A 6,000-nucleotide genomic window follows, 5' to 3' on the forward strand; every position below is an offset into this window, starting at 1 on the left:
TTAAAAGAAGCTTCAAATAATATTTCCTACATTCTTCAATAAAAGAGTACTGGGTGATTTTTTTTTCTTTTTGACTAAATTAGCGACTCGTTTTGTTTGCTTACAGGTTATGATAGCAGATGCATTTTTTTTTTTAATTTCATCAGAAGGCTACTAATAATGTTGTACCCTTGCTTGAATTAGCCCATTCTACCTTTCTTTAATTTTTTATAGCAAAACATGCAAAAATCGATAACAAACACTAGGACAATTATATATTATCTTTTAAATCTACTTTGTAAATTTTAGTGCAATTTGTTTCTTTTTTTCTAACATATTCTGTTATTAGGACGGGCTGACCTAGAGGAATTCAAAACCAAGAAAGTGCAAGGTTGCAATCTGCTTTGCAGAAGATGCAACTTGATTTTCAGGAAACAAAAGGGTTGCTATTCAAGGAACGTGAAGCTGCAAAGAAAACTGTTGATGAATTCATGAGTAAACTTACTGCTGAAAATGACAAGCTGAAGGCATTGTTAGACATTTGCTGCAAAAAAAGGATGACAACCACTGGGAAAATTATATATTATCCTTTAAACCTACTTTGTAAATTGTAGTGCAACTTGGTTTTTTCTTGTTTCTAATGGATTCTTTTATTAGGGCAGGCCGATCTAGAGGAATCCAAAAACCAAGAAATTCCAAGGTTGCAATCTGCTTTGCGCAAGATGCAACTTGAGATTCAGGAAACAAAAGAGTTGCTAATCAAGGAACGGGAAGCTGCAAAGAACACCGTTGAACAAGTTCCTGTTTCAGGAGGTCCCTGTTATTGATGATGAATTGGTGAACAAACTTACTGCTGAAAATTAACAGCTGAAGGTATTGTCAGACATTTGTTGCTTCTGAATAAGACCTTAGGTTAGACATAAGGCTTGCTTGATGTGTTTTTTAAATTTGGTAACTTTGCCTTTATGTTTCTTGAAATCCTGTTTGCCACAATGCCATTGCAGGCTCTGGTAAGTTCATTAGAACGAAAAATTGATGAAACAGAGAGGAAATATGAAAAATCAAACAAGCTTAGTGAAGAGCGACTAAAGCAGGCTTTGGAGGCGGGGTCGAAGATAATTGAGCTAAAAACTGCAATGCAGAGGTTTATCTCTATTTTGAATTGTAATATGTGTTTGATGTTTATGTTAGTATGAATGTTTATTCAATTGGATTTTTCATTCTTTGACAGTAATTGCTTTTCTTTCATCTGAATAATGGATACGAGTATCTACGGATACGAAGACATTATAATTTTAAAAAATATGTATAAGATAGGACACGACAATAAAAAATATTTTTTATATACTATAATAATCAATTAAAAATATATAGTAGATATTGAACTGATTTTTAAAAGATATTTACTTTTATGAAAAAAACTGATGATAGACACAATAATAAAAAATCATATAGTATTATTATCCACATGAAAATTATCTTTTTCTTCGTTTTCGTATTGGACCAAGTTCGGCACTATTTTGACATGTCGCAAGCATCAAAATATCAGACCCGAATACAGCACGGGTACGCAAGCGGTTTAGAACTGTCCGTGCCTCATAGGCTCGTAGAGAAGATTTTGGACATGGAAATCGAGGGCCAGATTTTGCCGCAGAAAGCATTGCTGGTACATCTAGTAGAAAAGTGTCAGAGCATTTCTCAATTGTGACATCTGCAGTAAGCTATGTTTAAACATGCTTTCCTTATTTTTCTTGAGTTGGTTTGCTGGTTCTGATTATTTTTCACTATTCTCATTTTCCTTGTTTGTCTTTATTTTCACTTTGCAGCCTCTGGAAAATGGTCATCTCGTAAGTGAAGAATGTAGACACCATAATTTCTTTTCACTCAATTTATCAGATATATCCGCATACTTGGGGTTCTTTGTTGCTTCTATCATCCTGAGATGGAATGCTTTTTCTGACAGGCACAACTAGGTTCTGCTCCATCAAAAAGGTTTGGTAGAGAAGATAGTAAAATGAGGAGATCCCATAGTGAAAGGCAATAGATACGAATTCAAATAATGTGGAATTGGTTTTGTCTCTTTTTTTTTTCAAGTATTTGATTCTAGGGATTAATTTTTTGTTTTCTGTGTCACCTCTGCCATGGGATAGTGTAGATGCTTTTATCAAATGCATGACACAGAATCTTGGGTTCAGCCAAGAAAAGCCTGTTGCAGAATTTACGATGTACAAATGCCTTCTCCACTGGAGATCATTCAAAGCAGAAAGGACAAGTGTATTTGATCGTCTTGTTCAGATGATTGGCTCAGCGCTAGAGGTAACTTGTTTATTGAAGAAGCTCATATTTAGTATAATCTCAAATCCTGGTCATCAATATGAATCCATTACAGTAGTATTGTCTATAATAAAAGCTAGTGCAGCAATTTGTGATTGTAGTTTGTTCAATCCACATATAGAAATTGCCTTGCAGGTTTATTTTTTATTTTTTGGTTTCAAGGGGGGAGGGCAAAGCCCTATTATAAGAGGAGAGAAGAAAGTTTGGCTCAAAATCCAACCTTTATATCTTCCTAAAAACTTCTGTGGCCACTAGGCCACGAAGCGGAAGACAAGCCTTGCAGGTTGTTATCATAAGAAAGCTAGTAATATTTGTATTTATTTCTTGTGTTTTCTCTATGCAAATGGATGAAAGTTAAAAGTACTCTAGAGCAGCATTGGGAAAAGTGGGGAAAAGTTTCAATTTTGCTTTTGCTACTTGCTTTTGCAACTTCTTTCCTAAAACGCAAACGCACCTGGAAAAGGCAATATCATATTTGGTTAACCATGAGACAGTGACAAAAAAGTTAACACCGATTTAAATATAAAGTTTGCAGTTAGATGTTCTTTTTGTTATCCAAGAACTCTCAATTTTAATATAACATTAATATTATTATTGTTGTTATTATTTGCTATCGCACCCAACGTACTTGTGCCTCCGACTTAGATAGCCAGAAATAAATATAAAAATATTTTTTAAAAATATTATTTTTATTATATAATTAATTATTATTATTATTATTGTCATTTATATTAATAAATTATAACATTAATAATTTAAATTAATATATCAAAATCAAAATTATTTTAACGAAATCAAATTATTGAAAAAATTTATATTTATAATAACCCCGATATAGATTACGAATGGAATTACCATTCCATCCAATCAAACAAAATAAGATATTCAAACTTAAATTCTTACAAGGGATGAGCCTCTATTCATTTGAAAGACGAACTTTAAATCCTAACAAAATGAAAAAAAAAAAAAGATTTATTTGATAAACTAAAATAACAATACCATGTATAACAATGAGAACTTTCAATTTTTTTCGTCTTCGCAAAAAAAAAAATTTATCTAAATAATTATGTTAAATTAAATAATAAAGTTAAATCTAAAGCTAAGACACATGAATTTAGTAAATTATTTTAATGTATTTAGAATCTTTAACTTAGATTTGATTATAAAGAATCATTTAAATAAGTTTTAATTTAAAGAAATTAAAACAATATTTAATGGATTAGTTTACCTTCATGGAATGGAATTATAATTCTAATTTATTAAATAAATTAATAAAAATAATAGTTTTATTAAAATTAAATAGTGACATATTTGTATCATATATTAACAATTTGTGATAGACTTTTAATAGATTTGTGTAATATTTTTTTTTCATATGGCCACAATACTACCATTGTGATAGAAAAGTATAACAAAATTAGTAATTTTATATTTTATGATGGAATGTAATAAAAATAGTGATGGAATTAATAACAGCATTTCACATGGGTGATAAAATTATAATAGATTTAAAAGACAATATATGAAAATTTTAACAGAATATCGTGATAGATTTTTCAATATTGTGATAGAATATTGTGACAAAATATTATAGCAATTTTTAAAGTTTAAATTTTTAAAAAAGCTAAAAAAATTTTTTAAATTTCAAATATTTTTTATATTAAAGAGACTGAATTTCAAATTTTGTGAGAGTATAAGCACTAAATTTCAAATTTTGTGCTAATATAGGGATTAAATTTCAAATTTTCTGTGAGAATAAGAATCATTTACATAATTTAATAACTAATTTCATTCATCTCAATTGTCACATCTACAAGTTAATCTTCATGTCATCAAGTCAATGATCACATCGACATTTTTGACGAAAAAAATTGACAAAATTAATTATTGGACTAAAATGATTGAATCAAAATAGTATGAGAACTAAATTTGTGTGAATTATAATATATGAATTAAATTTTAAATTTTCACAAAATATAAGGATCTCTGGCATATAATGATCACTTGGCTTATTGGCTGTCGAAACATCTGTATTGTTGTTTTTGCTTCAATGTAGTCTAAAAGACTCTGGTTCTAGTGCAGCACAGAAACCTACTACTCCGACTTCATTATTTTCAAGGATGACCCAAGTATTAAGATAATTCATTTTCAATGTCTCTAAATTGTTTGCATGAAGTGGTCATGGTTTACATATCTCTAAAATATATCACAATAATAATAATAATAATAATAATAATAACAAGAAAGAAAGAACAAAAGAACTCTAATTCTTCTTTTAAAATCTTGTGATATGATCATTATCAATTATTGTTGAATGATTCTAGAGCTTATAGAGGAAAATTATGTGATATGCTGTTATTCTTTCTGAGTTTTTGTTCGTCTTCCGCCAATCTTCGGTAGGTGTAGTGCACCAGGTTGAGGCCAAGTATCCAGCTCTGCATTTTAAGCAGCAGGCAGCATCTCACAGCATATGTAGAAAAGATCTATGGTATCATTAGAGGCAACATTGAAAAGGACTTGTCACAACTTATTTGTCGTTGTATTCAGGTATAAAGAGCTATGCTTTTCAGTCACCGAGTTTTCTTAGTTTGTTAACTTCCAAAATTATGTTAGTTGCTATATACAGGAAAAAATGTTGTGGTCTTTCTGAGGCTTATTTTTTAAACCATCTTCCCATCTTCTATATTGCTTCACACACTCTTAAGTTTGCTGTGCTGCTTTGTTTGAACTTGTAGAATGTGTGCTTTGTTGTATTGTAAACTGAAATTTATTGCCTTGGGTAAAATTTCAACATTGCATGCAATAACCTTAATTAATTTCCTCTTGGTTTCACATTTTTTTTTTCCAATTTCAGCTTATTTCCTATTTCTATACATTTAAATTATTCTTGTGAATATCATATCTTTTATTGTTGGTTGCACTGTACATGTGAAACTATCAAAATGTCCTCTCCGTCGACTTCCCTGCAATTTACTTCTTGATGCCTGCCTGGTTTGAAATTCTCAAAGTGAATGATTTATTGTTTGAGCACGGAAAGTTAATTCATTATTAATTTTATAAAGAGACATCTCTACATGTTAAGCTTATTTTCCCATTTTCTACTTAGTTAGCTTCTACCTAAGGATATCAGGTGGTGTATAAGTTGTTTGAATTGCTCTCTAAGTTGTATGGATTTGTGTGTTTAGGATTATTCTTACGTGAGCTTCAGTTGTCTGTCGTTCCTTTCAAAAGTAATGTCAATTGATAGTGGCAAAATGCCATTCTTGATATTAATATCCTATGCTGACTTATAAGCATAGAAGCAACTAGTTTTATCTTGGAATTGCAATTTCTTTATGTTGCTAATGAATAGCCCTACATGTCAGGAACCCAGGACATCAAAAGGAACTGCTTTTAAAACTTCTGAAGCGTCATAAAGTGATAGTTCTCCAGCTAGTCACTGGCAGAGCATTATCGAGTGCCTGAACAGGCTACTGTGCACATTAAAAGAAAATTTTGTATGTAATTTGCCATTTTGATAATATTAAAGTGGAGTATTTCCATCTTTTTGATGAAACATGAACTTATGTTTACAAATATTTTAGGTGCCTCCAATACTTGTTCAGAAGATTTTCACTCAAATGTTTGCAAATATTAATGTATAGCTCATTAATAGGCAAACCGATGTTTCTTCTTTATTTTGCTGTT

General features: G+C 30.4%; 1 pseudogene; it reads left to right on the forward strand.

The window, feature by feature from the left end:
* Nucleotides 1–392: 392 nt before the first annotated feature.
* LOC111307079 (myosin-6-like) lies at nt 393–5,729 on the forward strand (annotated as a pseudogene).
* Nucleotides 5,730–6,000: the final 271 nt, after the last annotated feature.

This window comes from Durio zibethinus, chromosome 22, assembly GCF_047325235.1.
Source record: "Durio zibethinus cultivar Kanyao isolate XHJ-2024 chromosome 22, ASM4732523v1, whole genome shotgun sequence".
In the NCBI taxonomy this organism is placed as follows: Eukaryota; Viridiplantae; Streptophyta; class Magnoliopsida; order Malvales; family Malvaceae; genus Durio; species Durio zibethinus.